Here is a 12,750-nt window from a genome sequence, read left to right on the forward strand (position 1 = left end):
AGGATTAATTTTATACCCTGCTACTTTGCCAACGTTTTGAATCAGCTTGAGTAATTTGGGAATGGAGTCTATGGGATTCTTTAAATACAAGATCATGTCATCTGCAAAGAGGGAGAGTTTTACTTCTTCTTTCCCTATTTGGATCCCTTTTATGTTTACATCTTTTCTTACTGCTGTAGCTAGGCATTCTAATACTAGATTGAAGAGAATTGAAGAGAGTGGTCATATTTGTCTGGTTCCTGAGGTAAGAGAAGATGGCTTTGTTTTTTCACCATAAAGTATAATGCTGGCTGTAGGTTTGTCATATACAGCCTTTATTGTATTGAGGAATGTTCCATGGATTCCTAATTTTTCCAAAACCTTCATCATAAAGGAGTGTTGGATCTTGTCGAATGCTTTTTCTGCATCTACTGAGATAACCATGTGGTTCTTATCCTTCCTCATGTTGATGTGATGAATTATATTGATTGTTTTGCATATATGGAACCAGCTTTGCATCCCTGAAATGAATCTTGTTTGATCGTGGTGTACGATTTTTTGGATGGATTATTGAAGTCGATTTTACAGAATTTTGTTGAGAAGTTTTGCATCAATGTTCATCACAGAAATGTGTCTATTGTTCTCTTCCTTTGATGAGTCCCTGCCTGGTCTTGGGATGAGAGTTATGATGGCTTCATAGAATGTGTTCGGTAGTGAACTTTCTCTTTCAATTTCATTGAACAGTTGCATGAGTATGGGTGTGAGCTCTGCTTTGAAGGCCTTGTAGAAATCCACTGTAAAACCATCTGGTCCTGGACTTTTCTTAGATGGGATATCTCTTATTACTGTTTCTATTTCAATACTTGATATGGGTCTGTTAAGATTATTTAACTTATCTTGTTTTAGTTTCGGCATGTCAACATTTGCTAGGAAAGGTTCCATTTCTGCCAAATTCTCAAACTTCTTAGCATAAAGTTTTGAGAACTATTTCCTTATAGTGTTCTGAATCTCGGTTCTTTCTATGGTGATGTTTCCCTTCTCATGTGAGTATATATATTTGGGTGTGTTCTATTCTTTTTCTGATAAAATTTGCTAAGGGTCTGTCAATTTTGTTAATTCTTTTGAAGAACCAACTCTTTGCTTTGTTGATTCTTTCTATAGTTTTTTTTGGATTCTAATTCATTTAGTTCTGATTTAGTTTTAATTATTTCTTTCCATCTACTGGATTGGGGTTTATCTTGCTGCTCTTTTTCAAGGAGGTTCCAGATGTCTTATTAAATTGTTGGTTTCAGATCTCTCCAATTTGTTGATGTAGCAACTCAGAGCTATAAACTTGCCTCTGACTATTGCCTTTGCTTTGTCCCGGAGGACCTGGTAATTTGTGTTCTCATTTTTGTTGAATATCATGAACATTTGAATTTCCTTTCTAATCTCTTCCATGACCCACTCATGATTCAGCAGTGTGTTGTTCAGCCTCCATGTGTTACTCGACTTTCTTTGGTGGCTTTTGGTGTTGAGTTCTAACTTTATTCCCTTGTGGTCAGAGAGAATGCAAGGTATAAATTCAATGTTTCTGAATTTGGACCACTTTGCTTTGTGGCCTAATATGTGGTCTATTTTAGAAGATGTTGCATGTGCTGCTGAGAAGAACGTGTATTCTGATGCTGCTGGGTGAAATATTTGGTAGATATCTGTTAAATCGAGTTGATCTATGCAGTTGTTTAGATTTGTGGTTTCTGTTGAGTTTTTGCCGAGTTGATCTATCTAGTGGGGGAGTGTTGTGTTAAAATCCCCAACAATTAATTTCTTTGGATCTATGTGGGATTTGAGGGAAAGTAGTGTTTCTTGCTAAATTTGGTTAGTCCGTTGTTTGTTGAATAGATATTTAGAATTGTAATATCCTTCTGAAGGAGAGATCCCTTAATTAGTACGTGTCGACCTTCTTTATCTCTTCTCACAAATTTTAATTTGAAGTCTATTTTATCTGATATTAGGATGGCAACTCCCGCCTGTTTATGGGGGTCGTTTGCTTGGTAGATTTTGTTCCAGCCTTTAACATCGAAAATGTCTTTGTTTTTATAGGTAAGGTGTGACTCCTGAAGGCAGCAGATAGAAGGATCTTGTTATTTAATCCAACTAGGCCATGTCACTTAATTGGAGAGTTAAGTCCATTAATGTTGAGAGATAAGACTGAGAGGTATTTGGGATTTCCTCCATATTATCCACCTTCTTGGGGGCTGTACCTCCTGTGTTCTATCTATGTTTCTTGGATTCTCAGTTTGAGGGCTGTTTTTGGCCTTTATTGTGGTCTTGTTGGTTTTCTATGTGTACCACATCTTTAAGAATCTTTTGTAAGGCTAGTTTGGTAGAGATGTATTGTTTCTATTTTTCTATGCTATGGAAGGTTTTTATTTGGCCTTCATTTATTGAAGGAGAGTTTAGCTGGGTACAGTATTCTTGCTTGATAGTTGTTTGTCTTAATGGCATGGCATACAACATTCCAGGCTCTTCTTGCTTTGATTGTCTCTGTTGAGATATCTAATGTTATTCTAATTGGTTCCCATTTATAGGTGATTAATCTTTTCTCCTTAACAGCTTTAAGGATCTTTTCCTTGCTCTGAATTGTTTCTGTGTGGATTATGTGATGATGGGATGTCCTATTCTTGTCTGGTCTATTTGGAGTTCTAAAAGTTTCTTGTATCTGAATAGCCCTATCTTTTTGCATGCTTGGGAAGTTCTCTGCTAAGATCCTGTTAAACAAATTGCATAAACTTTAACTTCTATCTCTAGTTGTTCCTCTATACCCATTATCCTCAGATTAGGCTTTCTGATGGTGTATTCCAAGTGTTGAATAGATCTATCATATTTCTTGGATTTGTCTTGGATGGTTGTATATTCTTTCTCTATAATATATAGGATGTCTTCAATCCCCGAGATTCGATCTTCTGCATGGTCTAACCTACTGTGAAGACTTTCTACTTTGTTTTTTTTTTTAATTTCTTTTCCTTCTAGTTGATCAGCTTTGATGACTTCGAATTCTTTGTTGGAGCTTTGTTTTAGATCTCGTATGAACTACTTTACTTCTTTAATTTGGTGTTCAGTGTTTATTCTCAAGTCACTTTGTGATTGGTTATGTATTCCTTGGACTCCCATTCCTTCTGTTAACTTCCAATCAGCATTCCCTTTGTGGTCTCCCTGAGTTCTTTCAGCTCTGTGTTAATGGAATCCATGAATGCCTTTAGTAATCTTTGTGTATTCTCATCCTGCTCTCTCGATTCTTGTATATCTCTTTGATTAGCTTCCTCACGTTCACAGAATTCCTATAGTTCTGTTTGCATCTTCTCAGCATGCTCACGCCATTCCTGCCTTTCTTTTGACTGATCTCAGCCTGCTCACGCCTTTCCTTTTTTCTCTTTGAGTGTTCTCAAGCTGCTCACGCAATTCCTCTATCAATTTTTGAGTAGCTTTCTCACGCTCATTATATTCCAGTATTGACCTTTGGTTTGCCTTCTCTCTCTCCCTATCACGCTCATTCATTGTGCTTTGCAGGTTTTCAGGCTTTGCATTTACCATGTGTAAAAGCAGCGTTTGTAGAGATCACATTTTAAATATTTTAAAAGCAAAATATATGTGTCCAAATAATTTACTTGTGTAAAAATCATGTCCAATTAAATTAACTCATTCACCAACTTTGAAAAAATTTCCGTAAAGAAACAAAATAAGTTATAAAGTTTACATTCTGAAATTTAGAAAACAAAATGAAGTTTACTTTTTAGTTGACTTAAGTAACTGTATAACCTCTGTATATCAAATTTATAATAAAAAATGCATGAAAAAAGAAAGCAAAAGCATCAATTGGTCAACAACAACAGCAAAAGCATCAGCAATATTTTTTATTGTGAAAATAATGGACAGAGGGGTTACAATTACATAGGCAAGATAGTGAGTACATTTCTTTTCAAGAATTGTAGCCTCCTCCTTGGTTTACACTTCCCTCCCTTCCCATCCTCCCACCCCTCCAACCCAATCCACTGCCCCCCCACGTTGTAAAGTTCGTTTTCAAAATGACAACTTGTATTTCTCATTGTTGCATCAGGTCCACCTCTATCCTTATTTAAACTACTTGTTTTTCCCCTTCCCCTCCACAAATTATACCGACAATAAATACCGTGAAAGCAGGGGTTATAGTGTGGGGGAGGGACATACAAAGCAACAAAGAAATAATCTTATAATTGCATTAGAAACAAATGCATGAAAAAACATTTAAAGTACATATCTTAGGGTTCTTTTTCCTAAAATCACATTATCTGACATTTTCCGCTTGACTCATACATATACTAGATATTGCAAATAAGGGAAATCATGGGACCTATGTTTCTTTGTGCTTGGAATACTACACTTAAGATAATTTTTTCCAAGGCTTTCCATTTCCTAACAAGTGGGGCAATGTCATTCTTTCTGATGGAGGCATAGAATTCCATTGTGTATATATACCACATTTTCTTGATCCATTCATCTACTGAGGGGCATCTGGGTCGGTTCCAGATCTTAGCTATGGTAAATAATGCTGCAATAAACATAGTTGTGATGGTAGCTTTATTGTGGTCTTGTTTGTAAACATTTGGGTAAATGCTCAAAACTGGAATTGCTGGGTAATAGGGGAGCTCTATGTGGAGTTTTTTGAGGAACCTCCATATTACTTTCCAAAGTGGTTGAACAAGTTTACAGTCCCACCATCAATGAAGTAAGGTTCCTTTCTCTCCACATCCCCTACAGCATCTGTTGTTATTAGAGTTCTTGATTTTTGCCATTCTAACTGGGGTGAGGTGGTATCTCAAAGTTGTTTTGATTTCCATTTCTTTTATGGCTAGCAATGTTGAGCATTTCTTCATATGTCTATTGGCCATCCTTCTTTCTTCTTCAGAGAAGTTTCTCTTTAAGTTTCTCTTTAGCACACTTATTTATTGGGCAGTTGTTTCTTTGAGGATTTGTTGTTGGGGGATTTAATTTTTTGAGTTCCAAGTATATTTTAGATATGAGACCCTTGTCCATTGTATGGCTAGTGAAGATTTTCTCCCAATCCGTGGGCTTTGTATTGGTCTTGCTAGCTATGTCATTTGCCATGCAGAAGTTCTGCAACTTTATGCAATCACATTTGTCCAACCTTTCTTTGATTTCTTGTGTTTCCGGGTCTCTATTTAGAAAATTTCGGCCTGAGCCATGGAGACCTAGGGTTTCTCCTTTTCCATCCTTTAATGTTTTCTGAGTGTGTGTTTTGACTCCGAGGTCTTTGATCAATTACGAGTTGATTCTGGTGCAGGGTGATATATAAGGACCTAGCTTTAGTTTTCTAGAAGTAGTTAACCAATTTTGCCAGCACCATTTACTGAAGAGGCTGTCTTTCTCCCATTCTTTTTTTTTAGCTCCCTTATCAAAGTTTAGATGGCTATAGGTCTTTAGGTTCATTTCAATTCTATTCCATTGGTCCTGAGGTCTGTTCTTGTGCCAGTACCAAGCTGTTTTAATTACTATGGCTTTATAGTAGAAATTTGGTATTGATATTTCTCCAGCAATGTTCTTTCCGTTGAGGAGTGATTTTGCTATTCGGGGTCTTTTATTGTTCCATATGCATTTTTGGATTGCCTCTTCTATTTCCTTGAAGAATGAGTTTGGAATTTTGAAAGGTATCTTAGTGAGTTTGTAGGTACCTTTGGGAAGTATTGCCATTTTTCCCGATGTTAATCTTTCCAATCCAGGAGCATGGGAGTTTTTTCCATTTTCTAAGTTATATTTTAATTTCCTTTTTCAAGTTTTTAAAGTTTTAATCATAGCGGTCCTTCACTTCTTTGGTTCAGTTAATTCCTAGGTATTTTATTTTTTGTTGGTCTATTACAAATGGAGTTGCTTTCCTAATTTCAGCTCCACGTCTTTCATTGTTGGCATACAGAAAAGCTATTGATTTTTGGGTGTTAATTTTATACCCAGGTACTCTGTCAAAGTTTTGAATCAGCTTGAGTAATTTGGGAGTGGAATCTATGGGATTCTTTAAATAAAAGATCATGTCATCTGCAAAGAGGGAGAGTTTTATTTCTTCTTTCCCTATTTGGATCCCCTTTATGTCTGCATCTTGTCTTATTGCTGTAGCTTGGCATTCTAATACTAGGTTGAAGAGAAGTGGAGAAAGTGGACATCCTTGTCTTGTTCCTGATTTAAGAGGAAATGGCTTTAATTTTTCACCATTAAGTATAATGCTGGCTGTAGTTTTGTCATATACAGCGTGTATTGTATTGAGGAATGTTCCATGGATTCCTGATTTTTCCAAAACCTTCAACACAAAGGGGTGTTGGATCTTGTTGAATGCTTTCGCTGCATCTATTGAGATAACCATGTGGTTTATTTCCTTGCTCCTGTTGATGTGAGGAATAATATTATTTGATTTGCCTATATTGAACAAGCTTTGCATCCCTGAAATGAATCTTGTTTGATCATGGTGTATGTTTTTTTGGAAGAATTGTTGAAGTCGATTGGCCAAATTTTTGTTTAGAAGTTTTGCATCAATGTTCATCAAAGAAATGGTTCTATATTTCTCTTTCTTTGATGAGTCTCTGACTGGTTTTGGGATAAGGGTTATGATGGCTTCATAGAATGTGTTCGGAAGTGAACTAAAGTTGGAGGAGTATTGGTGTGAGCTCTGCTTTGAAGGCTTGTAGAAATCCGCTGTAAAACCATCTGTTCCTGGACATTTCTTAGCTGGGAGGTCTCTTATTGCTCTTTCTATTTCAATGCTGTAGGTGGGCCTGCTAAGATGGTTTAACTCATCTTGTTTTAGTTTCAGCATGTCAATATTTGCTAGGAAAAAGTCGAATATCTGCCAAGTTCTCAAATTTCTTAGCATAAAGTTTCGAGTATTCTCAAAACTGTATCTTGGTTGTTTCCGTGGTGATGTTTCTATTCTTAACTCTGAGTTTATTGATTTGGGTGTGTTCTTTTCTTTTTCTGATAAGATTTAATAAGGGTCAGTCAATTTTGTTAATTTTTTTGAAGATCCAACTCTTTATTTTCTTGCTTCTTTCTAGAGTTATTTTGGATTCTAATTCATTTAATTCTGATTTAATTTTAATTATTTCTTTTCATCTACTGGATTGGGTTTATCTTGCTGTTCTTTTTCAAGGAGGTTCAGATGTCTCATTAAATTGTTGGTTTCAGATCTCTCCGATTTGTTGATGTAGCAACGCAGAACTATAAAATTGCCTCTGAGTACTGCCTTTGCTGTGTCCCAGAGGAGCTGGTAATTTGTGTCCTCTTTTTTGTTAATTTGCATGAACATTTGAATTTCCATTCTAATCTTTTCCTTGACCACTCGTGATTCAGCAATATGTTGTTCAGCCTTCATGTGTTACCGGACTTTCTTTGGTGGCCTTTGGTGTTTTGTTCTAAATTTATTCTCTTGTGGTCTGAGAGAATGCAAGGTACAACTTCAATGTTTCTGAATTTGGACGTTTGCTTTATGTCCTAAAGTTGGTCTATTTTAAAAAATGTTTCATATGCTGCTGAGAAAAACATATTCTGATGCTGCTGGGTGTAATATTCGGTAGATGTCTGTTAAATATACTTGATCTATGCATTTGTTTAAATCTGTGGTTCCTTTGTTGAGTTTTTCCGCGTTGATCTATCTAGTGGTATGTTAAAATGCCCAACAATTAATGTCTTTGGATCGATGTGGGATTTGAGGGAAAGCAGTGTTTCTTGGATAAATTTGGGTGCTCCATTGTTTGGCAAATAGATATTTAGAATTGTAATATCCTCCTGAAGGAGAGATCCCTTAATTAGTATGTAGCGAGCTTCTTATCTCTTCTCACAGATTTTAATTTGAAGTCTATTCTACCTGATATTAGTATTGCAACTCTCGCCTATTTATTGGGGCTGTTTGCTTGGTAGATTTTGCTCCAGCCTTTAACATTGAAAATGTGTTTGTTTTTATGGGCATGTTGTGACTCCTGAAGGCAGCAGATAGAAGGATCTTGTTTTTTAATCCAACAAGACAGTCTAGGTGGCTTAATTGGAGATTTAAGTCCTTTAATGCTAAGAGATAGGACTGAGAGATATTTTGGAGTTCCTGCCATGTTATCCACCTTGTTAGGGGCTGTGAAACTGTGTTCTTCCTATGGTTCTTGGTTTGCAGTTTGGGTACAGTTTCTTAGCCTTTATTGTGGGCTTCTTGGTTTTCTATGTGTAGGTCATCTTTAAGAATCTTTTGTAGGGCTGATTTGGTGGACATGTATTGTATCAATTTTTCTTTGCTATGGAAGGTTTTTATATGGCCTTCAGTTATGAAGGAGAGTTTAGCTGGGTACAGTATTCTTGGTTGATAGTTGTTTTTTTTTAGGGTTGGCATTCATTATTCCAGGCTCTTCTTGCGTTGATTGTCTCTGCTGAGAAAATGAGGTAATTCTAATTTGTTTCCCTTTATAGGTGATTAATTTTTTTCTCCTTGACAGCTTTAAGGATCTTTTCCTTGGTCTGAATTGATCCTGTGTGGATTATAATGTGACGGTGGGATGTCCTATTCTGTTCTGCTCTATTTGGAGTTCTAAAAGTTTCTTGTATTTGAATAAGGCTATCTTTTTGCATGTTTAGGAAGTTCTCTGCTAGGATCCTGTTAAACTATTTTCCTAGACCATTAACTTCTGTTTCTAGGTGCTCCTCTACCCCCATTATCCTTAGATTAGGCCTTCTAATTGCGTCTTCCCAGTGTTGGATAGATCTCTCATATTTCTTGGACTTGTGTTGGATGGTTGTATGTTCTTTCTCTGTAATATATAGGCTGTCTTCAATCCCCGAGATTCGATCTTCTGCATGGTCTAACCTGCTGTTGAGACTTTCTACTTTGTTTTTTATTTCTTTTCCTTCTAGTATGTCAGCTTTAATGGCTTCAAATTCTTTGTTGAAGCTTTGTTTTAGATCTTGTATGAACTTCCTTACTTCCTTAATTTGGTGTTCATTGTTTATTCTCAAATCATTTTGTTGATTTGTTATGTTTTCCTTGGACTCCCATTCCTTCTGTTGGGTTCCATTCAGCATTCCCTTTGTGGTTTCCCATGAATGACTTTAGTGATCTTTGTGTATTCTCATCCTGCTCTCTCAATTCCTCTATTACTCTTTGATTAGCTTCCTCCCGTTCATGCGATTTCTGTAGTTCTCTTTGAGTGTTCTCAGCCTGCTCATGCCATTCCTGCCTTTTTCTTTGAGTATTCTCAACCTGCTCATGCAAATCCTGTATCAGTTTTTGAGTAGCTTTCTCACGCTCATGATATTCTTGTATAAAATTTTGGATTGCTTCCTCTCTCTCCCTATCACGCTCATACAGAGCCCTTTGTATGTTTTCAAACTTTTCATTCATCATGTTTGCCCGCAGTGTTTGTAGAGCTATTTGGGAACTCTCCTCTGGATTATTCTTATCTGTTCTGTCCTCTGATTATCATGAGTAGGAGTTGAGATATCCGGACTTGCCATTTTTCTTGTGTTTTTCTGGCTTACTCTGCCCATATTTGGTGAAATTAACAAGATTTCGTGCTATAACACTATCTTAAGGCAAGCATCAACCAAAGTCTGTATTTGCACAGTCAATAGTCTGCAGATACAATCTAGTTCAATAGGTACATCTATTAAACATCAAACAACTATATGTTAATCGGCTATTAACCGCAAAAAGAATTTGGTAAACCAGAAATTATTAGGTTTAGGAAGAGATGTGGGTAAAAACTAGGAATAGAGTGATGTGGGAAGGCACAGGGAGTGTTAACTAAGTCCTAATCTCAAAGCAGGAAATAGGTTGGATAGGATGAAAGTAGAGAGAGAAAAAAAAAAAAAAGAGAAAGGTAACAAAAAGAGACCAGAAAAAATAGAAAGGTAAAAATTAAAAATGTTATACATAAACGAAAACAAACTATTCAGAGAAGAACATGAATATAATGAGAGAAGGGGAGGGACATAAAGGAGATGTGAAAAACTTAAAAATTAAAAATACTTAAAATATTATATATGTATAAAGAGGTAGTACTGCTATTAAGGAATTTAAGTCTAAGAGGTTTTGAATTGAATAATAAATTTGTGGATTAAATGTGTACACAATTGGTGATAAGGTCTAATAATCGACCATGGGTTTATCTGAGGATGTGCAGAATAGCAATTAAATCACATAAAGAAGAACGAAAGAGAAGAAAAGGTGAAAAGGATAAGAAAGAAAGAAAAAAGATCAGAAGTTTAGTAGAGTTAAACAAAAAAAAAATCAAAAAAAAGAAAGAAAAACGCACACACACATATACCCCTAAAATAAAATTCTAAGAGGATAAAAAACTTACTAGAAAACAATTGTTTTTTCAAAAAAGGTAAAAATTAAAGATTAAAAAAACATTTTTAGAAAAAAAATTTTTTATAAATGGTACAACAACAACAAAAAAAGTTCTTTGATTTTTTTGGGATGGGTGGGAAAAATCCTGTATCTCTCTTGTGTCCATAACTAGCTTCTTGTTGGAGTCTCTGGTCTGCTTCTGTTCCTGTGGCTTGGTTGGTTACTTAAGTCAGTTTCTTTGAACAGGTAGAAAAATGCTCTTCTTTCCACAATGTTTTGCGGTCCTCCTCCCAGGTTAGTTCAATGGGAGGGAGATCTGCTTTGAGTTTCACAAAAGAGGGAGATGGCTTTTTCCTCAAGTTTGCAAATGCTGTGATGAGGCTAGCTTCTGGGTAGAGTTGCCTTTCAGCAAACAGCTTTTCCTGGAGGCTCATTTGTGAGAAACTCACAGAGCCCAGCCTGGAGCCACTCTCAGGGTTTCTGTTTACTGAATTTCAATTGATTGTTGAGGCTGTTAAAGGGAGGGGGAGCCTTTGGCTCTGATTACCCGGTGCAGAAAGCCACTCCTGGGGCTGGCACCCGAGCTGGGTGACTTTTCCCTGGTTGGAGCTGAGTTTGACAGGTCAGGTTAGGCTCTTGTGACCTTCTAGATGACTCTAGATTTCTTCCAAGGCCTGAGTTGGAGCTAGCAGCTCCGCCAAGCTTTGTCGGTATCCAAGATGGAGATCTCTGGTACTGGGGAAGGAGGGGTGGTCTTCCCTCCTCTGCTCTCTGAGAAGGAGTGAGGACGTTAGGCTTCTAATCACACTGAGTCTTGGTTCCTGGGTTGTCTCTGGTCTGCAAACTGAGGAATGAAATTGTCCACTCCTTGTCGGTTCTTGCTGGTGTTGAGTAGAATCCGCTCACCCGCTGCGTCTGGCTCCTTCATCCCGGACTCTCTGTGATTCAGGGATGGTGGCAGCGGTCACCATCGGCACTGCTTCCACTGGAGCAGTGGCTGCTGGCAAGTCCTCAGGTCTCTCTCCTTGCCTGTATTTTCTCCCTCTGTCCTAACTCTCTGTCCTTTGAAGGCACACTTGGTGTGATACTCTGGCTTAGGACTGTTCACTGGAACTCTAAAACTGCTTTCTATATGAGAGCTTGTTTAGCCTCCAGCTTCTCCTCCGGCATAATCCATGATTCTCCAGTAGTTCTTTTTTTGAGTATACAAAAAATCCTATGGAAGAGATAACAATGTTGCTTCCATAAGAAATGTTCTAATTACCTTACTTATGTAACTATAACCCATCTGTACATTACCTTTACAATAAAATTAAATTGAAATTAAGAATAAACCAAATAATATACCAATTAAGAATTCTTAGAAGACATTCGTTAAAAACTTTGTAAAAAAGCTGCCCTAAGTACCCAAGCAATATACTTTGATGTTACTATTTAAATATTTAAACTTCAGCAGAAAAGCAAAAAGTTAAAAAACTGTTACAAAGTAAATAAATCGTAATATATTACTATTAATAATAAGCATGAGTTTTAGTAATAGTCAAATATGTAAGAAATGCAATTTGCCATTTGTTTACACTTAGTAATTGAGAAAGAATTCTCTACATCTTTTAGAATATATCTTAAGTTTAATGAAGAAACTATTCTGTCACATCATATGATAATCAAATAACGATGCTATTAGAGCAAAGAACAGATTGTACTAAGTTTTTGGATGTTAATACTCATTTTGGTTGTGGAATATTGTGGGGATTTCAAATTGGGGTATTGCTCTTGCTAGGCTGGCGTCATATCAGTAGTTAATTTTAAAATAGGGATTCTCTTTCCACAAGAACATGCACCTGATCTGTCCTTTTAGCCTTCTAATCATCACCGACATCAGAGTTGCACATCAACTTGTCTTGTTTCCTACCTTGGTTGGCCTAGATTTTACAATCCTTCCAATCTGAGATATAGATATTGAAGGATGGTGGAAATTATCTAATGCACCTAGCTATACTTGAGAAGGAAGTCCACTAACCTTTTGGCCTGGATTCTGTTCTCAAGCATCCTAAGTAGTTAAGATTACATAAATGAGCCCCTGGTGCATGCAGTAACAGTATTTTTTAAAACTATATATATATATATATATATATATATATATATATATATATATATATTTGCTTTAAATATATATAAATTATATATTTATATATGAGTTACACTTGAGATTACCTCAGGAAAAGTATAAAATAGCAGTGAAGCATAGAGGACAGGCAGAATTTTAACTAGGTACTCAAGGGCTGAATAATATTAGTTAGCTACTTGGGAGACTGAGATCTGAAGACCACTCTTCAAAGCCAGTCCAAACTTGAAAATGCATGCTTTTACCTCAAAAAAAAAAAAAAAAAAAAAAACAGAAGTGGAGCAATGGCTTAAGA

Source organism: Dipodomys merriami, unplaced genomic scaffold (assembly GCF_024711535.1).
Source record: "Dipodomys merriami isolate MVZ:Mamm:240054 unplaced genomic scaffold, mDipMer1.0.p SCAF_896, whole genome shotgun sequence".
Lineage (NCBI taxonomy): Eukaryota > Metazoa > Chordata > Mammalia > Rodentia > Heteromyidae > Dipodomys > Dipodomys merriami.